Source organism: Mixophyes fleayi, chromosome 3 (genome assembly GCF_038048845.1).
Source record: "Mixophyes fleayi isolate aMixFle1 chromosome 3, aMixFle1.hap1, whole genome shotgun sequence".
NCBI classification, from domain to species: Eukaryota; Metazoa; Chordata; class Amphibia; order Anura; family Limnodynastidae; genus Mixophyes; species Mixophyes fleayi.
The window spans coordinates 33,627,046-33,639,323 of NC_134404.1; the positions used below are offsets into that span (position 1 = coordinate 33,627,046).

The 12,278-nt window shown below is 34.4% G+C and overlaps 12 non-coding genes across 12 annotated transcripts; all 12 read left to right on the forward strand.

Annotated features, from left to right (window-relative positions):
• Window positions 1-30: 30 nt before the first annotated feature.
• TRNAR-UCU (transfer RNA arginine (anticodon UCU)) lies at window positions 31-116 on the forward strand. Its single transcript is given in 2 exon segments — window positions 31-67; window positions 81-116. It is a non-coding gene; the product is annotated as a tRNA-Arg (tRNA).
• Window positions 117-1,091: 975 nt separating this feature from the next.
• TRNAR-UCU (transfer RNA arginine (anticodon UCU)) lies at window positions 1,092-1,177 on the forward strand. Its single transcript is given in 2 exon segments — window positions 1,092-1,128; window positions 1,142-1,177. It is a non-coding gene; the product is annotated as a tRNA-Arg (tRNA).
• An 847-nt stretch (window positions 1,178-2,024) lies between these two features.
• Window positions 2,025-2,110, forward strand: TRNAR-UCU (transfer RNA arginine (anticodon UCU)). Its single transcript is given in 2 exon segments — window positions 2,025-2,061; window positions 2,075-2,110. It is a non-coding gene; the product is annotated as a tRNA-Arg (tRNA).
• A 973-nt stretch (window positions 2,111-3,083) lies between these two features.
• On the forward strand, window positions 3,084-3,169 carry TRNAR-UCU (transfer RNA arginine (anticodon UCU)). Its single transcript is given in 2 exon segments — window positions 3,084-3,120; window positions 3,134-3,169. It is a non-coding gene; the product is annotated as a tRNA-Arg (tRNA).
• A 1,086-nt stretch (window positions 3,170-4,255) lies between these two features.
• TRNAR-UCU (transfer RNA arginine (anticodon UCU)) lies at window positions 4,256-4,341 on the forward strand. The gene is given in 2 exon segments: window positions 4,256-4,292; window positions 4,307-4,341. It is a non-coding gene; the product is annotated as a tRNA-Arg (tRNA).
• Window positions 4,342-5,304: 963 nt separating this feature from the next.
• On the forward strand, window positions 5,305-5,390 carry TRNAR-UCU (transfer RNA arginine (anticodon UCU)). The gene is given in 2 exon segments: window positions 5,305-5,341; window positions 5,355-5,390. It is a non-coding gene; the product is annotated as a tRNA-Arg (tRNA).
• A 975-nt stretch (window positions 5,391-6,365) lies between these two features.
• TRNAR-UCU (transfer RNA arginine (anticodon UCU)) lies at window positions 6,366-6,451 on the forward strand. The gene is given in 2 exon segments: window positions 6,366-6,402; window positions 6,416-6,451. It is a non-coding gene; the product is annotated as a tRNA-Arg (tRNA).
• Window positions 6,452-7,426: 975 nt separating this feature from the next.
• TRNAR-UCU (transfer RNA arginine (anticodon UCU)) lies at window positions 7,427-7,512 on the forward strand. The gene is given in 2 exon segments: window positions 7,427-7,463; window positions 7,478-7,512. It is a non-coding gene; the product is annotated as a tRNA-Arg (tRNA).
• Window positions 7,513-8,451: 939 nt separating this feature from the next.
• Window positions 8,452-8,537, forward strand: TRNAR-UCU (transfer RNA arginine (anticodon UCU)). Its single transcript is given in 2 exon segments — window positions 8,452-8,488; window positions 8,502-8,537. It is a non-coding gene; the product is annotated as a tRNA-Arg (tRNA).
• A 975-nt stretch (window positions 8,538-9,512) lies between these two features.
• On the forward strand, window positions 9,513-9,598 carry TRNAR-UCU (transfer RNA arginine (anticodon UCU)). Its single transcript is given in 2 exon segments — window positions 9,513-9,549; window positions 9,563-9,598. It is a non-coding gene; the product is annotated as a tRNA-Arg (tRNA).
• Window positions 9,599-10,537: 939 nt separating this feature from the next.
• Window positions 10,538-10,623, forward strand: TRNAR-UCU (transfer RNA arginine (anticodon UCU)). Its single transcript is given in 2 exon segments — window positions 10,538-10,574; window positions 10,588-10,623. It is a non-coding gene; the product is annotated as a tRNA-Arg (tRNA).
• Window positions 10,624-11,598: 975 nt separating this feature from the next.
• Window positions 11,599-11,684, forward strand: TRNAR-UCU (transfer RNA arginine (anticodon UCU)). The gene is given in 2 exon segments: window positions 11,599-11,635; window positions 11,649-11,684. It is a non-coding gene; the product is annotated as a tRNA-Arg (tRNA).
• Window positions 11,685-12,278: the final 594 nt, after the last annotated feature.

A 12,278-nucleotide genomic window follows, 5' to 3' on the forward strand; every position in this document is an offset into this window, starting at 1 on the left:
AAAAGCAAAAGGAAAATTACTACCAACAGGGGCTCTGTGGCGCAATGGATAGCGCATTGGACTTCTAGTATGTTGTAGTTATTCAAAGGTTGTGGGTTCGAGTCCCACCAGAGTCATTGCATGAATTCACTTGCAAACTTTTAATATTCACATACGTCTGGATGTAACTTACAGATTGTAGGTTTGAATCCTAACAAAAATGTAGAAATGGGCTTTTCTACCTAATAATCCTCAAATTGGGTAGCACAAAATACTGGAATAATTCCTGATTCTTGAAAGAGTATTTGTAGGCTTAATAGCCAGTTGGAAGACTCAGTCATGTCTTTTAGTGCCATTTTGCAGAGTTGTAAAACTTTCACAATCCATAACAACATTTCTTACCATGGAATCAATTATTACATTCCAATATTTGATTTCAATGTTACAGATGATAAAAGTGAAATAATACTGGAAAAATTCCTGATAAAATACCGGAGTGACTCCTCATATTTGAAATAGGACTTCTAGCCAAATGTGGCATTTGGAATACTCAGACATGTCTATTTTTGCCACTTTGACAATCCATAGCAACATTTCTTTCCATGGAATCATATATTTCACTCCACCATGTGATTTCATTGTTACAGATGATAAAAGTGGAATAATACTGGAAAAAATCTTGATAAAATGCTGGAGTGACTCCTCTTATTTCAAACAGGACTTCTAGCCAAAATTGGCATTTGGAAGACACAGACATGGTTATTTTTGCCATTAGACAGACAGGTTGTGAATATCTGACAAACTTTTTGAAATTTGTAACAATGGAAAAAAAAATTCAATCCACCACTTGAACCCATTGTTACTGATAATAATTGAAGAAATATGTCTGTGACATTCTTCTGTGTCTCACTCAACCAAGAATCCAACTGTCAATCAGTAATAACAAGCTTTGAACTCCTACTTGGTACTAACCACTATCTTGTCTGCTACTTTTCTGCCATCAACCTGTATGTGTTAAAATATAGAGAATTGTTACATCAAAGATTGTATTATCTATTACAATATTTTATTCTCCAAGCAGTAAAAGCAAAAGGAAAATTACTACCAAAAGGGGCTCTGTGGCGCAATGGATAGCGCATTGGACTTCTAGTATGTTGTAGTTATTCAAAGGTTGTGGGTTCGAGTCCCACCAGAGTCATTGCATGAATTCACTTGCAAACTTTTAATATTCACATACGTCTGGATGTAACTTACAGATTGTAGGTTTGAATCCTAACAAAAATGTAGAAATGGGCTTTTCTACCTAATAATCCTCAAATTGGGTAGCACAAAATACCATGGAATCAATTATTACATTCCAATATTTGATTTCAATGTTACAGATGATAAAAGTGGAATAATACTGGAAAAATTCCTGATAAAATACCGGAGTGACTCCTCATATTTGAAATAGGACTTCTAGCCAAATGTGGCATTTAGAATACTCAGACATGTCTATTTTTGCCACTTTGACAATCCATAGCAACAATTCATTCCATGGAATCAATTATTTCACTCCACCATGTGATTTCATTGTTACAGATGATAAAAGTGGAATAATACTGGAAAAAATATTGATAAAATGCTGGAGTGACTCCTCTTATTTCAAACAGGACTTCTAGCCAAAATTGGCATTTGGAAGACACAGACATGGTTATTTTTGCCATTAGACAGACAGGTTGTGAATATCTGACAAACTTTTGAAATTTGTGACAATGGAAAAAAAAATTCAATCCACCACTTGAACCCATTGTTACCGATAATAATTGAAGAAATATGTCTGTGACATTCTTCTGTGTCTCACTCAACCAAGAATCCAACTGTCAATCAGTAATAACAAGCTTTGAACTCCTACTTGGTACTAACCACTAACTTGTCTGCTACTTTTCTGCCATCAACCTGTATGTGTTAAAATATAGAGAATTGTTACATCAAAGATTGTATTATCTATTACAATATTTTATTCTCCAAGCAGTAAAAGCAAAAGGAAAATTACTACCAACAGGGGCTCTGTGGCGCAATGGATAGCGCATTGGACTTCTAGTATGTTGTAGTTATTCAAAGGTTGTGGGTTCGAGTCCCACCAGAGTCATTGCATGAATTCACTTGCAAACTTTTAATATTCACATACGTCTGGATGTAACTTACAGATTGTAGGTTTGAATCCTAACAAAAATGTAGAAATGGGCTTTTCTACCTAATAATCCTCAAATTGGGTAGCACAAAATACTGGAATAATTCCTGATACTTGAAAGAGTATTTGTAGGCTTAATAGCCAGTTGGAAGACTCAGTCATGTCTTTTAGTGCCATTTTGCAGAGTTGTAAAACTTTCACAATCCATAACAACATTTCTTACCATGGAATCAATTATTACATTCCAATATTTGATTTCAATGTTACAGATGATAAAAGTGGAATAATACTGGAAAAATTCCTGATAAAATACCGGAGTGACTCCTCATATTTGAAATATTACTTCTAGCCAAATGTGGCATTTAGAATACTCAGACATGTCTATTTTTGCCACTTTGACAATCCATAGCAACAATTCATTCCATGGAATCAATTATTTCACTCCACCATGTGATTTCATTGTTACAGATGATAAAAGTGGAATAATACTGGAAAAAATATTGATAAAATGCTGGAGTGACTCCTCTTATTTCAAACAGGACTTCTAGCCAAAATTGGCATTTGGAAGACACAGACATGGTTATTTTTGCCATTAGACAGACAGGTTGTGAATATCTGACAAACTTTTAGAAATTTGTGACAATGGAAAAAAAAATTCAATCCACCACTTGAACCCATTGTTACCGATAATAATTGAAGAAATATGTCTGACATTCTTCTGTGTCTCACTCAACCAAGAATCCAACTGTCAATCAGTAATAACAAGCTTTGAACTCCTACTTGGTACTAACCACTATCATGTCTGCTACTTTTCTGCCATCAACCTGTATGTGTTAAAATATAGAGAATTGTTACATCAAAGATTGTATTATCTATTACAATATTTTATTCTCCAAGCAGTAAAAGCAAAAGGAAAATTACTACCAACAGGGGCTCTGTGGCGCAATGGATAGCGCATTGGACTTCTAGTATGTTGTAGTTATTCAAAGGTTGTGGGTTCGAGTCCCACCAGAGTCATTGCATCAATTCCCATGCAAACTTTTAATATTCACATACGTCTGGATGTAACTTACAGATTGTAGGTTTGAATCCTAACAAAAATGTAGAAATGGGCTTTTCTACCTAATAATCCTCAAATTGGGTAGCACAAAATACTGGAATAATTCCTGATTCTTGAAAGAGTATTTGTAGGCTTAATAGCCAGTTGGAAGACTCAGTCATGTCTTTTAGTGCCTAATAATCCTCAAATTGGGTAGCACAAAATACTGGAATAATTCCTGATTCTTGAAAGAGTATTTGTAGGCTTAATAGCCAGTTGGAAGACTCAGTCATGTCTTTTAGTGCCATTTTGCAGAGTTGTAAAACTTTCACAATCCATAACAACATTTCTTACCATGGAATCAATTATTACATTCCAATATTTGATTTCAGTGTTACAGATGATAAAAGTGGAATAATACTGGAAAAATTCCTGATAAAATACCGGAGTGACTCCTCATATTTGAAATAGGACTTCTAGCCAAATGTGGCATTTGGAATACTCAGACATGTCTATTTTTGCCACTTTGACAATCCATAGCAACATTTCTTTCCATGGAATCATATATTTCACTCCACCATGTGATTTCATTGTTACAGATGATAAAAGTGGAATAATACTGGAAAAAATCTTGATAAAATGCTGGAGTGACTCCTCTTATTTCAAACAGGACTTGTAGCCAAAATTGGCATTTGGAAGACACAGACATGGTTATTTTTGCCATTAGACAGACAGGTTGTGAATATCTGACAAACTTTTAGAAATTTGTGACAATGGAAAAAAAAATTCAATCCACCACTTGAACCCATTGTTACCGATAATAATTGAAGAAATATGTCTGTGACATTCTTCTGTGTCTCACTCAACCAAGAATCCAACTGTCAATCAGTAATAACAAGCTTTGAACTCCTACTTGGTACTAACCACTATCTTGTCTGCTACTTTTCTGCCATCAACCTGTATGTGTTAAAATATAGAGAATTGTTACATCAAAGATTGTATTATCTATTACAATATTTTATTCTCCAAGCAGTAAAAGCAAAAGGAAAATTACTACCAACAGGGGCTCTGTGGCGCAATGGATAGCGCATTGGACTTCTAGTATGTTGTAGTTATTCCAAGGTTGTGGGTTCGAGTCCCACCAGAGTCATTGCATGAATTCACTTGCAAACTTTTAATATTCACATACATTTGGATGTAACTTACAGATTGTAGGTTTGAATCCTAACAAAAATGTAGAAATGGGCTTTTCTACCTAATAATTCTCAAATTGGGTAGCACAAAATACTTGAATAATTCCTAGTATTTGTAGGCTTAATAGCCAGTTGGAAGACTCAGTCATGTCTTTTAGTGCCATTTTGCAGAGTTGTAAAACTTTCACAATCCATAACAACATTTCTTACCATGGAATCAATTATTACATTCCAATATTTGATTTCAATGTTACAGATGATAAAAGTGGAATAATACTGGAAAAATTCCTGATAAAATACCGGAGTGACTCCTCATATTTGAAATAGGACTTCTAGCCAAATGTGGCATTTGGAATACTCAGACATGTCTATTTTTGCCACTTTGACAATCCATAGCAACATTTCTTTCCATGGAATCATATATTTCACTCCACCATGTGATTTCATTGTTACAGATGATAAAAGTGGAATAATACTGGAAAAAATCTTGATAAAATGCTGGAGTGACTCCTCTTATTTCAAACAGGACTTGTAGCCAAAATTGGCATTTGGAAGACACAGACATGGTTATTTTTGCCATTAGACAGACAGGTTGTGAATATCTGACAAACTTTTAGAAATTTGTGACAATGGAAAAAAAAATTCAATCCACCACTTGAACCCATTGTTACCGATAATAATTGAAGAAATATGTCTGTGACATTCTTCTGTGTCTCACTCAACCAAGAATCCAACTGTCAATCAGTAATAACAAGCTTTGAACTCCTACTTGGTACTAACCACTATCTTGTCTGCTACTTTTCTGCCATCAACCTGTATGTGTTAAAATATAGAGAATTGTTACATCAAAGATTGTATTATCTATTACAATATTATATTCTCCAAGCAGTAAAAGCAAAAGGAAAATTACTACCAACAGGGGCTCTGTGGCGCAATGGATAGCGCATTGGACTTCTAGTATGTTGTAGTTATTCAAAGGTTGTGGGTTCGAGTCCCACCAGAGTCATTGCATGAATTCACTTGCAAACTTTTAATATTCACATACGTCTGGATGTAACTTACAGATTGTAGGTTTGAATCCTAACAAAAATGTAGAAATGGGCTTTTCTACCTAATAATCCTCAAATTGGGTAGCACAAAATACTGGAATAATTCCTGATTCTTGAAAGAGTATTTGTAGGCTTAATAGCCAGTTGGAAGACTCAGTCATGTCTTTTAGTGCCATTTTGCAGAGTTGTAAAACTTTCACAATCCATAACAACATTTCTTACCATGGAATCAATTATTACATTCCAATATTTGATTTCAATGTTACAGATGATAAAAGTGAAATAATACTGGAAAAATTCCTGATAAAATACCGGAGTGACTCCTCATATTTGAAATAGGACTTCTAGCCAAATGTGGCATTTGGAATACTCAGACATGTCTATTTTTGCCACTTTGACAATCCATAGCAACATTTCTTTCCATGGAATCATATATTTCACTCCACCATGTGATTTCATTGTTACAGATGATAAAAGTGGAATAATACTGGAAAAAATCTTGATAAAATGCTGGAGTGACTCCTCTTATTTCAAACAGGACTTCTAGCCAAAATTGGCATTTGGAAGACACAGACATGGTTATTTTTGCCATTAGACAGACAGGTTGTGAATATCTGACAAACTTTTTGAAATTTGTAACAATGGAAAAAAAAATTCAATCCACCACTTGAACCCATTGTTACTGATAATAATTGAAGAAATATGTCTGTGACATTCTTCTGTGTCTCACTCAACCAAGAATCCAACTGTCAATCAGTAATAACAAGCTTTGAACTCCTACTTGGTACTAACCACTATCTTGTCTGCTACTTTTCTGCCATCAACCTGTATGTGTTAAAATATAGAGAATTGTTACATCAAAGATTGTATTATCTATTACAATATTTTATTCTCCAAGCAGTAAAAGCAAAAGGAAAATTACTACCAAAAGGGGCTCTGTGGCGCAATGGATAGCGCATTGGACTTCTAGTATGTTGTAGTTATTCAAAGGTTGTGGGTTCGAGTCCCACCAGAGTCATTGCATGAATTCACTTGCAAACTTTTAATATTCACATACGTCTGGATGTAACTTACAGATTGTAGGTTTGAATCCTAACAAAAATGTAGAAATGGGCTTTTCTACCTAATAATCCTCAAATTGGGTAGCACAAAATACTGGAATAATTCCTGATACTTGAAAGAGTATTTGTAGGCTTAATAGCCAGTTGGAAGACTCAGTCATGTCTTTTAGTGCCATTTTGCAGAGTTGTAAAACTTTCACAATCCATAACAACATTTCTTACCATGGAATCAATTATTACATTCCAATATTTGATTTCAGTGTTACAGATGATAAAAGTGGAATAATACTGGAAAAATTCCTGATAAAATACCGGAGTGACTCCTCATATTTGAAATATTACTTCTAGCCAAATGTGGCATTTAGAATACTCAGACATGTCTATTTTTGCCACTTTGACAATCCATAGCAACATTTCTTTCCATGGAATCATATATTTCACTCCACCATGTGATTTCATTGTTACAGATGATAAAAGTGGAATAATACTGGAAAAAATCTTGATAAAATGCTGGAGTGACTCCTCTTATTTCAAACAGGACTTGTAGCCAAAATTGGCATTTGGAAGACACAGACATGGTTATTTTTGCCATTAGACAGACAGGTTGTGAATATCTGACAAACTTTTAGAAATTTGTGACAATGGAAAAAAAAATTCAATCCACCACTTGAACCCATTGTTACCGATAATAATTGAAGAAATATGTCTGTGACATTCTTCTGTGTCTCACTCAACCAAGAATCCAACTGTCAATCAGTAATAACAAGCTTTGAACTCCTACTTGGTACTAACCACTATCTTGTCTGCTACTTTTCTGCCATCAACCTGTATGTGTTAAAATATAGAGAATTGTTACATCAAAGATTGTATTATCTATTACAATATTTTATTCTCCAAGCAGTAAAAGCAAAAGGAAAATTACTACCAACAGGGGCTCTGTGGCGCAATGGATAGCGCATTGGACTTCTAGTATGTTGTAGTTATTCCAAGGTTGTGGGTTCGAGTCCCACCAGAGTCATTGCATGAATTCACTTGCAAACTTTTAATATTCACATACGTCTGGATGTAACTTACAGATTGTAGGTTTGAATCCTAACAAAAATGTAGAAATGGGCTTTTCTACCTAATAATCCTCAAATTGGGTAGCACAAAATACTGGAATAATTCCTGATACTTGAAAGAGTATTTGTAGGCTTAATAGCCAGTTGGAAGACTCAGTCATGTCTTTTAGTGCCATTTTGCAGAGTTGTAAAACTTTCACAATCCATAACAACATTTCTTACCATGGAATCAATTATTACATTCCAATATTTGATTTCAATGTTACAGATGATAAAAGTGGAATAATACTGGAAAAATTCCTGATAAAATACCGGAGTGACTCCTCATATTTGAAATATTACTTCTAGCCAAATGTGGCATTTAGAATACTCAGACATGTCTATTTTTGCCACTTTGACAATCCATAGCAACAATTCATTCCATGGAATCAATTATTTCACTCCACCATGTGATTTCATTGTTACAGATGATAAAAGTGGAATAATACTGGAAAAAATATTGATAAAATGCTGGAGTGACTCCTCTTATTTCAAACAGGACTTCTAGCCAAAATTGGCATTTGGAAGACACAGACATGGTTATTTTTGCCATTAGACAGACAGGTTGTGAATATCTGACAAACTTTTTGAAATTTGTAACAATGGAAAAAAAAATTCAATCCACCACTTGAACCCATTGTTACCGATAATAATTGAAGAAATATGTCTGTGACATTCTTCTGTGTCTCACTCAACCAAGAATCCAACTGTCAATCAGTAATAACAAGCTTTGAACTCCTACTTGGTACTAACCACTATCTTGTCTGCTACTTTTCTGCCATCAACCTGTATGTGTTAAAATATAGAGAATTGTTACATCAAAGATTGTATTATCTATTACAATTACTACCAACAGGGGCTCTGTGGCGCAATGGATAGCGCATTGGACTTCTAGTATGTTGTAGTTATTCAAAGGTTGTGGGTTCGAGTCCCACCAGAGTCATTGCATGAATTCACTTGCAGACTTTTAATATTCACATACGTCTGGATGTAACTTACAGATTGTAGGTTTGAATCCTAACAAAAATGTAGAAATGGGTTTTTCTACCTAATAATCCTCAAATTGGGTAGCACAAAATACTGGAATAATTCCTGATACTTGAAATAGTATTTGTAGGCTTAATAGCCAGTTGGAAGACTCAGTCATGTCTTTTAGTGCCATTTTGCAGAGTTGTAAAACTTTCACAATCCATAACAACATTTCTTACCATGGAATCAATTATTACATTCCAATATTTGATTTCAATGTTACAGATGATAAAAGTGGAATAATACTGGAAAAATTCCTGATAAAATACCGGAGTGACTCCTCATATTTGAAATATTACTTCTAGCCAAATGTGGCATTTAGAATACTCAGACATGTCTATTTTTGCCACTTTGACAATCCATAGCAACAATTCATTCCATGGAATCAATTATTTCACTCCACCATGTGATTTCATTGTTACAGATGATAAAAGTGGAATAATACTGGAAAAAATATTGATAAAATGCTGGAGTGACTCCTCTTATTTCAAACAGGACTTCTAGCCAAAATTGGCATTTGGAAGACACAGACATGGTTATTTTTGCCATTAGACAGACAGGTTGTGAATATCTGACAAACTTTTAGAAATTTGTGACAATGGAAAAAAAAATTCAATCCACCACTTGAACCCATTGTTACCGATAATAATTGAAGAAATATGTCTGTGACATTCTTCTGTGTCTCACTCAACCAAGAATCCAACTGTCAATCAGTAATAACAAGCTTTGAACTCCTACTTGGTACTAACCACTATCTTGTCTGCTACTTTTCTGCCATCAACCTGTATGTGTTAAAATATAGAGAATTGTTACATCAAAGATTGTATTATCTATTACAATATTTTATTCTCCAAGCAGTAAAAGCAAAAGGAAAATTACTACCAACAGGGGCTCTGTGGCGCAATGGATAGCGCATTGGACTTCTAGTATGTTGTAGTTATTCAAAGGTTGTGGGTTCGAGTCCCACCAGAGTCATTGCATGAATTCACTTGCAAACTTTTAATATTCACATACGTCTGGATGTAACTTACAGATTGTAGGTTTGAATCCTAACAAAAATGTAGAAATGGGCTTTTCTACCTAATAATCCTCAAATTGGGTAGCACAAAATACTGGAATAATTCCTGATACTTGAAAGAGTATTTGTAGGCTTAATAGCCAGTTGGAAGACTCAGTCATGTCTTTTAGTGCCATTTTGCAGAGTTGTAAAACTTTCACAATCCATAACAACATTTCTTACCATGGAATCAATTATTACATTCCAATATTTGATTTCAATGTTACAGATGATAAAAGTGGAATAATACTGGAAAAATTCCTGATAAAATACCGGAGTGACTCCTCATATTTGAAATATTACTTCTAGCCAAATGTGGCATTTAGAATACTCAGACATGTCTATTTTTGCCACTTTGACAATCCATAGCAACAATTCATTCCATGGAATCAATTATTTCACTCCACCATGTGATTTCATTGTTACAGATGATAAAAGTGGAATAATACTGGAAAAAATATTGATAAAATGCTGGAGTGACTCCTCTTATTTCAAACAGGACTTCTAGCCAAAATTGGCATTTGGAAGACACAGACATGGTTATTTTTGCCATTAGACAGACAGGTTGTGAATATCTGACAAACTTTTAGAAATTTGTGACAATGGAAAAAAAAATTCAATCCACCACTTGAACCCATTGTTACCGATAATAATTGAAGAAATATGTCTGTGACATTCTTCTGTGTCTCACTCAACCAAGAATCCAACTGTCAATCAGTAATAACAAGCTTTGAACTCCTACTTGGTACTAACCACTATCTTGTCTGCTACTTTTCTGCCATCAACCTGTATGTGTTAAAATATAGAGAATTGTTACATCAAAGATTGTATTATCTATTACAATTACTACCAACAGGGGCTCTGTGGCGCAATGGATAGCGCATTGGACTTCTAGTATGTTGTAGTTATTCAAAGGTTGTGGGTTCGAGTCCCACCAGAGTCATTGCATGAATTCACTTGCAGACTTTTAATATTCACATACGTCTGGATGTAACTTACAGATTGTAGGTTTGAATCCTAACAAAAATGTAGAAATGGGTTTTTCTACCTAATAATCCTCAAATTGGGTAGCACAAAATACTGGAATAATTCCTGATACTTGAAATAGTATTTGTAGGCTTAATAGCCAGTTGGAAGACTCAGTCATGTCTTTTAGTGCCATTTTGCAGAGTTGTAAAACTTTCACAATCCATAACAACATTTCTTACCATGGAATCAATTATTACATTCCAATATTTGATTTCAATGTTACAGATGATAAAAGTGGAATAATACTGGAAAAATTCCTGATAAAATACCGGAGTGACTCCTCATATTTGAAATATTACTTCTAGCCAAATGTGGCATTTAGAATACTCAGACATGTCTATTTTTGCCACTTTGACAATCCATAGCAACAATTCATTCCATGGAATCAATTATTTCACTCCACCATGTGATTTCATTGTTACAGATGATAAAAGTGGAATAATACTGGAAAAAATATTGATAAAATGCTGGAGTGACTCCTCTTATTTCAAACAGGACTTCTAGCCAAAATTGGCATTTGGAAGACACAGACATGGTTATTTTTGCCATTAGACAGACAGGTTGTGAATATCTGACAAACTTTTAGAAATTTGTGACAATGGAAAAAAAAATTCAATCCACCACTTGAACCCATTGTTACCGATAATAATTGAAGAAATATGTCTGTGACATTCTTCTGTGTCTCACTCAACCAAGAATCCAACTGTCAATCAGTAATAACAAGCTTTGAACTCCTACTTGGTACTAACCACTATCTTGTCTGCTACTTTTCTGCCATCAACCTGTATGTGTTAAAATATAGAGAATTGTTACATCAAAGATTGTATTATCTATTACAATATTTTATTCTCCAAGCAGTAAAAGCAAAAGGAAAATTACTACCAACAGGGGCTCTGTGGCGCAATGGATAGCGCATTGGACTTCTAGTATGTTGTAGTTATTCAAAGGTTGTGGGTTCAAGTCCCACCAGAGTCATTGCATGAATTCACTTGCAAACTTTTAATATTCACATACGTCTGGATGTAACTTACAGATTGTAGGTTTGAATCCTAACAAAAATGTAGAAATGGGCTTTTCTACCTAATAATTCTCAAATTGGGTAGCACAAAATACTGGAATAATTCCTGATACTTGAAAGAGTATTTGTAGGCTTAATAGCCAGTTGGAAGACTCAGTCATGTCTTTTAGTGCCATTTTGCAGAGTTGTAAAACTTTCACAATCCATAACAACATTTCTTACCATGGAATCAATTATTACATTCCAATATTTGATTTCAATGTTACAGATGATAAAAGTGGAATAATACTGGAAAAATTCCTGATAAAATACCGGAGTGACTCCTCATATTTGAAATAGGACTTCTAGCCAAATGTGGCATTTGGAATACTCAGACATGTCTATTTTTGCCACTTTGACAATCCATAGCAACATTTCTTTCCATGGAATCATATATTTCACTCCACCATGTGATTTCATTGTTACAGATGATAAAAGTGGAATAATACTGGAAAAAATCTTGATAAAATGCTGGAGTGACTCCTCTTATTTCAAACAGGACTTGTAGCCAA